We start from the raw sequence: 15,801 nt of genomic DNA, 5'->3' as shown, positions 1-15,801 counted from the left end.
AGTTACTCGCGTAGTGTAACTCGACCTAGGACGGTGACACAAAACAAAACGTTGCGCTTTTCTAAGCGTGTAAAATAGCTTCAAAATAGGTGTTTGGTAGCTTCTCTGCTTGGCCCGTATTGAATGAACTGAGTGAACAAAGTTTCGCCGCGCGCCAGAGCGATTGAGTGCACGCACTGAGACGAGAGAGGTATGTATCAACTCGTCTTAGTTAAGGGAATAACATAGTTTAATATGAAAAGACGGTGGAGTATTCCTTTAACATTAACAATTTGAGAACAAAGTATAATTTGCACTGTTTGACGTGATATGATAAGCGATCGTTAGATTTAATCGGCGCGATTTACTGCAATGCTTTTTTCCCCTTAGTTGGTCCGAACAAAAGTGGATGTTACTTACTTGTTCATACGACATTTTCCAGTTAAAAGTCTTATGTTGGTCATACTCCCAAAAAGCAGAATCTGTGATTGTGAATGCCAGGATCCACACCAGCGCGGTGATTGACAGCCATTGTCCTCAAAACATCGGATTCATCCGCGCTGTGCCGTCCCGAGGTAGCCTAGAAACTAGACGCACCCTAGCGGCAGCAAAAATTATTTTGCAGCCAGGTAGGTCTAGACACTCTCAATAGACCTTCTAGCTGCAAAAACCCAAATTGGGTCAGGCCAATCACAACGCGTATAGAGTAGGCGGGGCGGGCTTAACATAATGACAACAGACAGAGATGTGACAGTCTTTCGAATCGGCTTTGGCCGCGACTCTGGAGGACTTGGAGTTAAGTTTTTCTTTAAGAAAAGAGCAAAGAACGGCACTTAAGTCATTCTTTAAAAAGGAAGATGTGTTCGTAGTTTTGCCGGTGTTACACCAGATTCTGTGACCGTCATAATATGTGACCGTAGTGGGCGCGGTTGTCACTGCGTGCTCCGTGATCTAAGCAAACAGCATAACTTCTGACTATAAGCCAAAGGTGAAGTAGGCCTATTTACGACACGTTTGTTTAGAAATGCTTTTTTTGCCTGTCAGATATGGCAAAAGTTGAATCTATCATCTAACGTTAGCTCAGCTGTTGGGAAAACGCTCTGGTTGGTTGAAGCGCTGTCCTATTGCGTGCAGAGGGAATTTGAAAGACAGCCGTTTATCCCGCCCCTCGAATTGAGCGTGTCTATGGTGAGTTGCCAGACTAAACATCTTGATGTAGTCTGGCTTGCCAGGCTAGTCCCGAGGCACAACCCACGTAAAATTGATAATTACGCGAATAACTGCAATTGCAGATTTCAAACAGAGATGGCGACAAAGAGGAAAAACTACGGACTGCAGCTTTAATATGTAAATAATAATAATAATATTAATAATAATAAAAATCTATATTAAATGTTAAAAAAGGGAAATTGTAGCAATTTAACATTCAAAAGACATTAACATTAAACAGGCAAAAAATGCTCATTCATAATTGATTCATGCATCAATAGTAATGATTAATAAATAATCTTCTATTAAATTCCCCAAATCAAATACCACAACATGCATGAACTGATCAAATGTACAAGTTTGGGGTTGGCACAATTTTTAGTAAGTCTTTAGTAAAAACAGTAATATTGTGAAATATTATAACAATTTAAAATAACTGTTTTCTATGCGAATATACAGTATAGTAAAATGTAATTCATTCCTGTGATCAAAGCTAAATTTTCAGCATCATTACTCCAGTCTTCAGTGTCACATGATCCTTCAGAAATCATTCTAATATGAAACATTTCTGATTATTATCAATGTTGAAAACAGTTGTGCTGCTTCATATTTTTGTGAAAACCGTAATACGTTTTTTCAGGATTATGTGATGAATGTAAAGTTCAAAAGAACAGCATTACAAAACGTCTTAACTGTCACTTTAACAACCAATTTAATGCATCCTTTCTAAATAAAATAAATGACCTCATACTTTATAATAGTAGTGCATAAATGACCATATGAAAGTTGCTTTGACTAAAAGCAGCTGCCAAAAGCATACAAGTAAATGTCAAGATTTGCTCATATTAGAGTCACTCACATCTCCTCATGTCATCATTATATATATCATAGCTTTTCTTCAACCATATGTACATCTGAGAACCACCGTTGCTTGTAATTAAAATAATTTATTAATAAAAAAGCAGTTGTGCATTTGATAGAAGATGTCTATGAGTTATGATGTGAATAAGCATGCAGGATTTTAATATAGCAAGATTTATTTTGTGGTTTATTTCATGCGGAAATACAATTAGAATACAATTAATCATCTCAAAACAAATTCGTGTCATAAAGAGCTCTTGAGCGAGTCTTTAATTAGCGTTTCTTCAAAGAATGACAGCTAGTCTAATAAACAGGTTTAAAGCAGTTTCTAGATTACTGAGAAACATGCAGAATTAAAACAGATGGTGCAGAGCCAAGATTAACCCCAGAGCCATTACATAAGAGGAATAAAACACATACAATACTAATGTTTCACACATCACACACACCATTTAAAACTATTTACATGCTACTGGGAGAGAAAAATAAAATTCAGAATTTATCTCAATATTTACACTGTCATTCAAAAGTTTGGGGTCCGTTTTTTTGTGTGTGGAAATAAATTAAAACTTTTATTCAAAAAGGATGCATTAAATTGATCATTAAAATGACAGTAAAAACGTGTCACAAAAACTTCTCTGAATGAACTAAGAGCGATTTGTGATTTGATTCAAAATGATGTAAGAACTAAAATACAATATTTTAAAAAATGAAGGCATAAAATAGTGTTTCATTATTTTCATTTATATGCATCAATAGTAATAAACAGCAATATTTATTTTTAAACAACAGTGTGTGTGTGAGTGTGCGTGAGTGAGTGAGTGTGTGAGTGAATGTGTGATTGAGTGAGTGTGTGAGTGAGTGTGCGTGAGTGAGTGTGTGAGTGAGTGTACGTGCGTGAGTGAGTGTGTGAGTGAGTGTGCGTGCATGAGTAAGTGTGTGAGTGAGTGTGTGTGCGTGAGTGTGTGTGTGAGTGAGTGAGTGAGTGAGTGTGTGTGTGTGTGAGTGAGTGAGTGAGTGAGTGAGTGAGTGTGAGAGTGAATGTGTGTGTGAGTGAGTGAGTGTGTCAATGAATGTGTGAGTGAGTGTGTGAGTGAGTGTGCGTGCGTGAGTGAGTGTGTGTGCGTGCATGAGTAAGTGTGTGAGTGAGTGTGTGTGTGTGTGTGTGCGTGAGTGTGTGTGTGTGTGTGTGTGTGTGTGTGTGTGAGTGAGTGAGTGAGTGAGTGAGTGAGTGTGTGAGTGAGTGAGTGAGTGAGTGTGAGAGTGAATGTGTGATAGAGTGTGTGAGTGAGTGTGCGTGCGTGAGTGTGTGTGAGTGCGTGAGTGAGTGAGTGAGTGAATGAGTGAGTGAGTGAGTGTGCGAGTGAGTGTGAGTAAGTGTGAGTGTGAGTGAGTGAGTGTGCGTGCATGCGTAAGTGAGTGAGTGAGTGAGTGTGTGATAGTGTGTGCGTGCGTGCTTGAGTGTGTCTGTGTGTGTGTGTGTGTGTGTGTGTGTGTGTGTGTGTGTGTGTGTGTGTGTGTGTGTGTGACTGAGTGAGTAAGTGTGTGCGTGTGTGAGTGTGTGTGTGCGTGTGAGTGAGTGAGTGTGTGTGCGTGTGCGAGTGTGTGTGCGCGTGTGTGTGTGAGTGTGCGTGCACATGTGTGTGTGTGTGTGTGTGTGTGTGTGTGTGTGTGTGTGTGTTTGTGTGGGGTAGATCCTGTACCTCACACAGACGACAGCTCACGCTTCACACCCCCACACTGACGTACTCAAGGAAACAAACCCAAGGGCACCTTCTCGAGACGATGAGTGTATGACACACATGTGAGAGAGTGTAAGTGTGTGTAGAGCAGAGACTCAGACTCACATATAAAAGCTCTTCTGTTTGACTACAATGATGAAATAGTTCGATCATCACATATTAATCCTCTGCTTAAAATAATATGAACTCCAGCTACATTAATTCTTCTCTTTTTGCTTCTCTATAACTATAAATCTCACCATCTCCAGTGTGGATCCAGCCTTAGAGATAATATCAGACAACGTCAGCAGTTACTTCAGATGACGACAACTATATATATCACATATTATCCATATATTGTATATTATCTGCTGCCTAAAACGTTCACTACGTCGGTTTAACTGAATACATGATGTTAACTGTTCACATAATGTAGCTGTGTGCTTTAAAAATGTAATTGTGGAATAGCAATGGCATCTTGTAGCTTATTACTTTATTAAACACTATAAATAATTCCCTAAGCTTGTAAATACAAAGTTTTGATTACATTAAAATAGGATAAGTTTCGTCTCGGTTACATCCTTCAGGGATGTAACCGTCCTTCTACGTCCTTCAGGGAACGAGGGTTACCATATGTAACCAAGACATTCCCTATCAGTCGGTCACTCTCGATGTACGTCGTGACCGACGGACTGAAATCCCTACCAAAGCGCCACAGCTACTGAACCCATCCAGCGCCCTGTGCGAGCCGCTTGCCACTTCTTGCCTGGAAGGACGATGGGAGAAGGCTTACACAGAGTGTATCTGTCACTGTTGTTCCGTGATAACCCATACAGTGAGATTATTGGATAACACTGGGAAAGCGTGCCCTTTCTGTTAGGAAGGAGAAGGCTGCGGAATGTGGAGATATACATATGGACTAACCCGAAGGTTGTACTGCATATGAAATACTGGGTGACTTAGCCCAAGGGAAAGACACGGGCTTCCGTTTAGGAGCAGCCGTAGAAGAAATACACATGTGGGACCCAGCCTAGACCCGGTTCTCAAGGATTCAATAGATAAAGGCCTGGCGCCGGACGGGCCGAGGGTGTTGGAGGACTCAACAGATTTTTCACACTGGAGTAATAAGGAGGGTGCAGCAAGCCGACAGAGCCGGGCCTCTCAGTGCTTCTACCTGTTTAGGGTGAGAACACGGGAGGAGACCGGCTCTACACGTAGGCTATAATATCTAGCAAACGTGTTAGGTGTCACCCAGCCCGCAGCTCTACAGATATCTGTTAGCGAGGAGCCACGTGCCAGCGCCCAGGAGGATGCAATGCCTCTCGTGGAGTGAGCCTGCAACCCGAGCGGGCAGGGCACGCCTTTAGCTTGGTAAGCCAAGGCGATGGCATCCACTATCCAGTGGGCGATCCTCTGCTTGGAGTCAGCCTTACCCTTCTGCTGGCCTCCGTAACAGACAAAGAGCTGGTCTGAGGTCCTGAGGCTTTGAGTTCTGTCCACATACATACGCAGAGCACGAACGGAACAGAGCAAAGCCAGGGCTGGGTCTGCCTCCTCCAGGGGCAGCGCTTGCAGGATCACCACCTGGTCCCTGAGGGAGGGGTAGGAACCTTGGGCACATAGCACATGGCCTGAACTATAGGCACAATTCGTCGACCAAAAATGCCTGCAGGACCCCTACCCTCTAGATAGAGGCCAGTGCAACCAGCAGCAAAGTCTTCATGGAGAGAAGCTTTAAGTCTGCTGACTGCAAAGGCGTACGCACATCTCGTAGACGGCACCCGTGCAGAAGTGATGGTGTTAAGTACCTCTGGGGGTAAGTCACTTAGAACCTCAGCGTCCCGTCAAGGGACCAGACATGGAGTTTCCAGAGGTCTGGACGTGGGTGCGGAATTCGACCACTGTATTCGCGCTGTATCACCCGCACCAGACTGGAGAGGTCCCGTTGAGAGCTTGCTCGTTCTTGTAACACTCTTCTTTCAGTAGAGTACACAGCATTGAAGTGCTCGGCTCCGAAGCAAAAAGCTGAAGTGCAATCGCATCTGCTGCTCATTATATACCCGCGCGGCGTGGCAGAACAGCAGTTGCAAATAATTGCACACCAATGTGCATTGGCTCGTTTAGTTTCACTCGAAGTAGATTGGCCTCTCTGGGGAGATTCCTATTCATCGGTCACGACGTACGTCAAGAGTGACCGACTGATAGGGAACAGATATTCTAATCAGGTCTAATCTCTTTATCCTGAATCCTCACTTCTTATGACCAAACCACCTCATGCTTTCGTTCTGTGTGATGAACTACACACATCCTACATCCTTCACACACACACACACACACACACACACACACACACACTCACACACTCACACAGACACACACACACACTCTCACACATTCTTGTACATCTATCTTTATGAGGACATTCATTGACACAATGCAATCTCTAGCCGCTTACCCTAACCTTACCCATCACAACTAAGTGCCTAACCCGACCCCTGACCCTAAACTGACCCTTAACCTCATTATAACCTTATCCCTAAAACCAAGTCTTGACCCTCAAACAGGCCTTTAAAGGCTCTCAGAAAGTGAGGAGCGGCCAAAATGTCCTCACTGTACTCTCTTTGTCCTCACTCCAATGGTCTAATACTCAAACTGGTCGTTGTACAAGTACACACACACACACACACACACACACACACACACACACACACACACACACACACACACACTCACACTCACACTCACACACTCTCTCTCTCACACACACATTATGAGGAAAAAAGTGTTTTTGGATGTACCTTGGATGTAAACCTGTTAGACCCAGCAAAATAAGAAACCTTTAAAATAGCATGGGGCACTATCTTTAAAAAAATAAAAAACTACTGACTCCAAACTGTTGATTGGAAGTGTGTCTAAGACAAAGTAGAAACTCTTAATACCCCTGAGCTTTTAAAGAACAATAAAAATGTGGGTGTTTCGCAAAGCTGGCCTGTGTGTGACAGCTATATATAGCAGCTCTATATGTTCTGCATCCTGAGATGGACCGACCGTTCCAAGTGCTTTCCTGTCCGATCAATAAACAGTGCAGTTTCCATGTAACGGACCCAATCCTTCAGGATGCCTGAACATTCAGATCGATGCGCTGCAAAGTCATGCTTACAAGACACCAGGCGCTTAAAACTGCATGAAAATGCGAAAGAATCTGTGATTGCCCAGTTAGCATGTCGGTCAGACAGACGTTTCAGTTTTTGGCCAGATAAAGAAAGATAATCAAGAGTCTGGCAACAGACGGATAAGATAAGTCACCATCTTATTCCTCATCACTATTCTCCTGTGGATCAGAGAGGATCCAGCTGGCTGAAAGAGACTGCTTTGGTATAATTTTAGCAAGCAGACAAATCTGAAAAATAACACTTGAACAATTACAGCTCCTGTTTTCTCAGAATACAGGTCCATTATTCCTGAATATAATCTCGCTTTTGTAGAAATGCCCAAAGGAAAAAGAACTTTGGATCCCCCCCCCCCCCCCCAAATAACAGAGTGCAATCAGCTTAATTTTAATGCTTGTTTACAAAAAAATGGACACAAATTGACATGAAATCCTCTTAGTCTTTTATGCACTTAAACCTTGCGAAAGGATAAACTCAGAGAAGATGGAAAGTTTCGAGTAACATGCAACCCTGACCTGCCAAAACACAGCACAGACTTTATTACTGTCCCAAAGCATGCTGGGATGCAGAGACCTATAGTGGCATTCTATAGAGTGGACATTTATATTATATTATAGAAACACAACATCATTTTTGCAATGAATCCGAATAACAATGAATTATGGGATCGCCTTCTCCACAATAGATGCATACAATGTTGAGTTACAATTTGGCATTTTGAATCTTAGACGATCGATGCTATTGCTTACAGCCTTAAAGGGATAGTTCACTCAAAAATTTTAATTCGGTAATCATTTACTCGCCCTCAGGTTGTCCCAAACAAGTATGAATTTCTTTATTCTGCTGAACACAAAATATATTTTGAAGGATGTTTGTTACCAAACAGTTGATGGACCCCATTGACTTCCATAGTATTTTTCTTTTCTCTGTTTGTTTACCCATATTCTTCAAAATATCTTCTTTTGTGTTCAGAAATTCATACAGGTTTGGAACAAATTGAGGGTGAATAAATTTGCCATTGCAATTTATTAGGTGAACTATCCCTTTAGCTATCAGGAACACATCTATGATGCAATCAAAATTACATTTATTCATTTAGCAGAAGCTTTTATCCAAAGTTAAAAATATAGTCCAACCTGATAAAAGCTATTTTGGAAAAATGCTGTTTTTCAGTGGAAGTCAATGGGGTCCAATGTCGTTTAGTCCCCAACATTCTTCAAAACATGTTCCACAAAATAAGAATGCATAATTGATAATTGCATAATTATGATCAGAAATGAAATTTTCATTTCTGGGTGAAGTATCTCTTTAAAGCAGCATGAGGTCAGTCAGAGAGGCGAGAGATTAGCGAGCGTCCCGTGATGATTCGCATTGATTTAATTGGATGAAGCAGATAATCATATTGTGCATCCTGAAAGTGGCAGATGGAGGAGAATATCACCATCAGCTGCAGCAGAACAAATCCATACAGGGCCGTTCAGTGCAGTAAACGCTGTAAACGCACACAGATGAGCTCTTTTACTACGTCAAATCAATTATATCAATACACATTGTTTCAAAGCAGCTTTACAGAAATGTTGATGCTTATAATATCTTAATATCTCCATGCTTTGAGATTTGCTATAGTATATTTTGTTTAATGCGAGTATACTAAATGTATGGTACTTTATAGATAGAGCTGTGCGATAATATAATTACAATTTTGCTATGTTATAAACAATCACATTTGCTATATATAATGCATAACGTGAGTGTACTGTATGTATCCAGGTGGTTAGATATACTTGCAGTAGTTGTAAAACTCGCTATCAATTATTCATTTGTTAATTCATTCGGTGAATATGCATATAATACTTAGCTGTTTGACATGAGATACACAGTCAAGACAAAACCTTCTGTTCCAAAAGCTGCCTTGCTTTCTACTGATCACCGTCATCCATCCTGCTCTTCAGGAACCATAATGCATTGCGACAAGCTTTTAGATAAAATATCGAAATTATCAAAATATCGCAAATGTATATATCGCGATACGCATTTCGCAACATGGGGTCATGAACAAAAGACAAAGAGAAAATCACTCACTGCTCTTGGCTGAATAACTTTTGTAGCTTTAATAAGAATCAGTATATCTTTAATTCATACAGTGAAAACTAAGTGTTTTATTTTTACATTTGATTATTCAGTTTCTGTTGTTTAATAAACCTAATGTAGGATAACCTGAACCCCTAAACCCCGTGGTGTACACTGATGTTAAAATAACACTTCTTATGCTACAGTAAAACACTGATGTTCACTTTCAGAAGATGTAGGGATGTTTTCTTGTCACAAAAAGAATGTGAAACACATATGTAGGTTATATAATTTTAAAAATATTGCTAGAGCATGTTAGTTAAACTGCCATTAAATATGTTTATAGCTGGCTGAATAAATAACACATCTGATTTAATGGCAAAGATATCTGAAGGTAAATTAAAAAATATATATATTTGTATTATATTTTATAATTATATTTTAATATTGTAATTTAAGTTCAATGGAACCCTTTTTAACCAATGTTTTTCAGTATTTAATTACATATAATTTAGTTAGCATTTCTTACGTTTATAGTTTGCCATCTAAAAAGGACTTTTTTATTTTGCAGTGCATTATGGGATTGTCTCATCAAAGCATGTGATACTGCCTTAGAAATTTGCCAAAAGAAGGTTTCTTAACCTTGTAAAGCCTGACATATAAAATAAAGGCAGAAAAAACATGTATGTGTTTTTTGTTGAGTATCATATTTGATATATTAGGCTTGTATGGCTCATTAAGTATGATATAGTGAAAATATGGAGCTCATACTCTGAGGAAAAAACACCTCAGTTTGTTTCAGAGGCCCAAACTGAGCAAAAATGTGCAATTTGGTGCATTTGCTGATACTTATATGGCCAAAGTGAGATTCTGATTGCTTGTAATGTAAATCAATGAGATCTTCATAACAGTATAGCAGATACATTAACAAAATTCACATAAATATCAGTTGTCATCATCTGGCAATAATGTCTAAGTAAGATCATAAGATGATATTTAAATGCTTGGTTTTATTATCAAAGCTCTGTAGTTTTAAAACATATACTGCAATGCAATATAATAATGATTGACAGATAAACCTTCCTCAAAAGCCTGATGGATCATATTTAACACTCAAATTTTTAACGTGATTTTTCTAGAAAAAAATAATGTATGGAAAATCAAGTAAACCTACGTTGCTTCAGTCCAGTGAGTGTTCATCTTGAAATATTACTAACAATATAAAAGCTATTCTTACATTTGCTTTATAAAAATCATTCACAGCATAAAGACATGTGAACCACGAGCTGAAGATGGAGGATTTTACACTTATACTAAAAGCCTTTTACCTGCTAAAAAAGTCTAAACTATCGATCAGACGACAGAAGGCATGTAGTAGATTGTGTGCAACAGTTTTTACCAGCAAAGTTATGATCATGTTGATCATTCAGAGGCCTTTGTGTATCAGATATGATACAGTAGGCTTTTTAGGTTTAGGACATTTTGGAGCACGTCCAGAACACACCTATAATGCATTATAATGTTGTCTAGGTAGGATCAAGTGTCTTTACAATTGAGAATGTGAAGCAAGTTCAACTAATAATCACATCCATGAAACTAGTCCTGGAAAGAAAGCGAGGGATGAAGTGTCAGAGATGTGTGCTGGACTCATGGGAGGTCATCTGCAGAACGCTAACCTGCTTCTCACTGTAACGACAGGCTTTCAGCGCCCCTCCTTTACACCACTAACCCTCTGATCAATGACATTCAGCCTGCAGAAAACACTGCTGCATTACACACACACACACACACACACACAACTCTCTACTGCACACTGTCAACAGTGCAGATGCACACAATAAATAAAGCAATTTTAACTCTTTAAAGTGTATGCTTAATGCATATTACCTGACAATATCACTTCAATAACAGAACCAAGGCCACTAATTTACTTAATCCTAGAACTTTTGCATGCAGAAGATGCTGGACTACAGTAAAACAAGCATCCCGGTCATACCTGAGAGTCCAGTCGGCTGTAAAGGTCCAAATTCTGCATATCCCTGGTCTTTCTTTTCCTCATGCAGCATGCACTGCAACTGATCTCCAACTTCAGCGCATGCACACACACACACACACACACACACACACACACACACAGCTTACTCCAGCGATTACGGCAGGGACATCAGCAGCACCGTCTCTCGCATGCAAACTTACACTGTGGTTATCTTGCTCTGTCTCTCTCTCACAGGGAGGAACTGCTTCTCATCCACTGCCCGCCTCCTCCCCAGAGGCATGCTGGGAATAAACTGCTGACCTGTCAGAAGAAGCCTGACCTTGCTCTCTCTCTCTCTCTCTCTCTCTCTCTTTCTTTACACTCACGGTTCTCACCAAGGAGGTCTAACAGACCAGGAGAAAACTATCTGTTTGGCATTTCCATTCTCCTCAGTGGCAGTTCTGGGCTGGCGTGTGGCCAACTAGTTGAGCCAATCACTTCAGCCGAAGATATGACTAATCAGAGTCAGACTAATCAATCTAGAGCCAGAGAAACACAACATCATGAAAATACTGATACCTGATACTGATGTCTATTCTGAGCTGTGACGTCACGGACAACAGACAGGAGAAATATGAGTCTATTTCACAATATTAACAGCCTTCAAAAAGAAAAAAATATATGCGTGTGAGTGTGAGTGTGTGTGTGTGTACCTACTTAACTATATTTTGGGGACAGATTTGTACCCAGAAGTGACCAAAACCTGACAAAATCTCCAAAAACCTCTCTTTAGGGACGTCCATTTCTAAATCTGGTGTAAAAATAAAGTAATTCAAGATTTTTAAAAATGTAAAAATGCGGAAAGTTTTGTGTGATGGGCAGGTTTAGGGGTAGGGTTAGTGTTAGGGAGGAGGATATATAGTTTGTACAGGTTAAAAACCATTACGTGTGTACGTGTGTGTGTGTGTGTGTGTGTGTGTGTGTGTGTGTGTGTGTGTGTGTGTGTGTGTGTGTGTGTGTGTGTGTGTGTGTGTGTGTGTGTGTGTGTGTGTGTGTGTGTGTGCAAGTTTTTTTTTTTTTAACAGTAGTGTGCAGAAGTGTTTTCTGTCATCATTTACTAACCCTCATGTCTGTTCATCTTCAGAACACAAGTGAAGGTTCTGAACATGTTGAAACGTCAGTTTTGATGTTTAAGAGATGTTTATTGGAGGGACGGAAATCTCTCAGATTTGATTAAAACTATCTACAGTCTGATGGGTTTGGGTTTGGAGCTGAAGATAGAACATGGTTTATGAACAGAACTACTGAAAATATTTACATTTTTATGCACTTGGCAGATGCTTTTATCCAAATCGACAAATCGAGTATTTCGATTGGCTGCCCCAGGTCTGGAAAACACAATTTTAAAAATGACATACTATCCTGCATAAAAAGCAATCCTTCACCTTTTCCTGCTCCTGTCTGACATTAGTGCAGGCGTGAGCTTGTGTAACACAGATTCAGAGCAAATATAGAAGCAGATCAAAAGCTCTCAGATTCAGTTCGATCTTTTGCTTCTGCTCAGAGGGATTTTTCTCTCCTAAAAATGTGTTATCTCCCAAAACAATACATAAATGATTCATTTAATGAAAATCCTCCCAAAAGAAGCCAGTGCAGCTCATCTAATAATGCTGCATTGTAAGATCAGAGGAGAAAGATTTGAAAACATGTTTTAATGCTGCGGTTTACGTGATCTAAATCTCTGATACGCAGCTAGATTACTGTAACTGCGCATTGTGGCACTGCTGACGTTTCAAGGTCTTTTCTGACTAAAATGAGCATGTGGTGAGCAGTGTCATTTGAAAGATGACAGATTTATAACATCTGTGACCTGTTGGTATCTATAGACACTACAGTTCTGCCTGAATGCATAAGCCACATACTGAGAAAAACACAGAAACTGCACGAGGAGATCAAGCATTCTGTACTCCTTTTTGATATTTTGATGGCAGTGAATTGTCTTTCCCCGATCATGCATCTGTCTTTTCCAGAATTGACAAATAATTTATGCTGACAGAATTTAGAAAAGCTTTCCAGGACCATCAAATCAAAATATATTGGCAGTTTCTTTGTCAATTCAATCCAATCCATCCATGTATAATCCAGTACGGTGTGAGACACGATTATGGCATTATATGAACCATCTGAAAATATTGAAGTTTATTGAACATTTCTACTCACCACACTTTGTCTTCTAGGAGAGGTGACCGCCTGCAAAATACAAATATTTACAGATTAAATACACTAATTACTAATTCTTCATGAATTAGCAAGCAGCATTCACACACATTTAGAACAAAATGCTTCATAATGTTCTACTTTGTGCTATAAATATATCCTGATAATTCCAGTGCCTTTAAAATGTGATTTTTATTAAAAATTCAGGTTTGCCGTGCTTGTTTGTACACACACACACACACATACAAACACACACACACTCACACACACACACACACACACACACACACACACACACACACACACACACACACACACACACACACACACATTCATTCAGCAGCTCATTTGCATTTAAAGGAACAGACACATAATCTTTCAAAGCGAAAACGCAAGACGCCAAACGCGTGCAGTGGAACGGGAGGGAAACGCAAGGTCTCGAGGCGCATTTTAGTTTTCGTTTTAACTTATTTTAACTTGAGTGCTGCGTTTCAAGAATACTGTGACATGCAAGAGACGCGAGCGCAACAGTTAAACACGAGTAGTGCGTTCACACTGAAAAACAATGGAAAAGTAGCAGAGTGGAATGGTTGACGTTCTGTGTGAACAGCCCCTAATCCCGATGAATGCTTTAATCAATACATCTATATTTAGTTTTTTCACATGCATTAAATGAGTGTCAAATCGGTTCTGAGATGCTGGTCCTCAACCAGTGTCACGTCACTCACTCCATGCAATATCGGCTTATTGCCTTATGATATATTAATTTCTTTTAGAGTCATAAAACCCTATTCGACAACATATAAAAACGAAATAATCTTTAGAGTAATTTTATAAAGGTTGAAGGTGTTCTTAAAAAACAGGTTGAAAAACAAAAAGTTATTTAAAAGTCATGTCATCTTAAATTCCAATGTAGTGAAACAGCTGTCGTCAGGTAGTTCCCGCGGCCATGAATCTGACCGTTCGTGTCAACTGGTGAGCGGAGCTAAGCTGGTGTTTTCAGTTCAGTCTTTAAGGGACATTAGTCACAGGCTCAGAATTGTGGGATTGACAGCAGAGCAAGTGGTGAGAGTCAGAAGGTTGCATAATTCTGAACTGTATGCAAATGAAAGGCTGACATCTGTCAAAAGCATTTCAAAATCTGAAAAGTGCTGGAGTTTCACTTCAAGTCACACTGATGCACACTAATTCATTTAATTCACATTCAAAATTCAGCTTGCATGCTTTCATTCCACCTAAACTGTGCTAAACAAAAGCATATTAAATTGACACCACATGTTTGAGAATTCAAACATATATATATATGATAACAGTGTACTGAAAGCAATCACTGAAGACACACACAAACTACATTTACATGCACTCAAATAGTTGGATTGATTGCTAAATCAGACTGAAAACCCTTCTTTTAAACACCTCAATCGATCCGACTGAGCTCCATCTAAATGAAATTTCAATCGGATTGTGTAGACCTAAAATAATCCGATCAACAGGAAAGAATTAAGCATGTAAATGCTTGAATCTGACTATTTTCTCAATGGCATTCAAAAATACCAAGATGATCCGTATATGTTTACATATGTTTTGCATCATAAAACATGCTTGTGATTTTTTTAAGTCTTATGTATTATGAACTGGTCAGTGAATAAATTTTTGACAAATATCAGCTTTCTTTTTACACGTCATCACGGCAGTTTTGTTCGGAATCTGTTTAACACATAAATAAACGATAATGTGAATCGTTTAGGGTTCATATAAATACAATAACTATGAAATCGTATTGGATTCATTCTGATTGACGGAAATTTGTGCATGTAAACATAGCTACTGTTGTACCTTTACAGGCACTATAAAGCTGCACACATCTGGTGCTTTAGACGGCATTGAGCGGATTTCTTCTGGGAAAATGTTCCTCTAATTTTACACCAGAAAAGGAGGAGGTACCAGGATATCTTGCCTCTCAAACACAATAATCCTGGATATCCAAAAAGCACCAATTAGTTTTAAAACAATCTCAGAAGCCTTCCGTACATGCTTAATCTCTGCTAAAGGCCATTACATGAGCATCTCTAGTGGATTATCCAAAAACAGAGGGAGAAGACTTAGAGCATTTTTTTGTTCTGATACATATCAGTACATTCACTGAATTCATATCAAGATTACAAGCTCTAGACAGATTAGTCCAAACAATACACATAATTGGCTCTCATCTATCACCGTCTTGAAAGCACATTTACCTGGTTCATTGACAATCGCCATCAACAGATGTAAGTCTCTGTACAGCTCACTGTTTATTTTCCATTAAGCAATAATAAGCAGCTTTGACTCACGCTGAGCGGAAAATGTTTTTCAGTGTAATCTGAATAATAAAGCTTAGCTTTGTCTTAGCAGAGAGCTTTGAAAAAGCCATCATTATATTGTCCTGTGATACCAGACAACATCATGTGTGCTGAGTTTAGACATGTCTACTTCAAAATGCAAGCGTCATATATTCAGTGTAACCATTCAATAATAAAATATAGATGTCTACACATCTTTATCAAAATGACCTTTTTAAATCATGAATATCATTACTCTAACGTATTATTGGAACTAATCT

General features: G+C 39.4%; 1 protein-coding gene across 1 annotated transcript in view; it reads right to left on the bottom strand.

Annotated features, from left to right (window-relative positions):
* Positions 1 to 13,229, bottom strand: part of slc4a10b (solute carrier family 4 member 10b) — an 80,687-nt gene extending 67,458 nt beyond the window's left edge. The window contains exon 1 of the mRNA XM_081368867.1: positions 13,206 to 13,229. The gene's annotated coding sequence lies outside the window, so the exon portion shown is untranslated. The remainder of the gene's footprint in view (positions 1 to 13,205) is intronic.
* Positions 13,230 to 15,801: the final 2,572 nt, after the last annotated feature.

The sequence above is a fragment of the Scardinius erythrophthalmus genome (assembly GCF_964197995.2).
Source record: "Scardinius erythrophthalmus genome assembly, chromosome: 6".
Classification (NCBI taxonomy): Eukaryota; Metazoa; Chordata; class Actinopteri; order Cypriniformes; family Leuciscidae; genus Scardinius; species Scardinius erythrophthalmus.
Note: the sequence above shows the minus strand (reverse complement) of the source record. Positions and strands in the feature narration are given on the sequence as shown.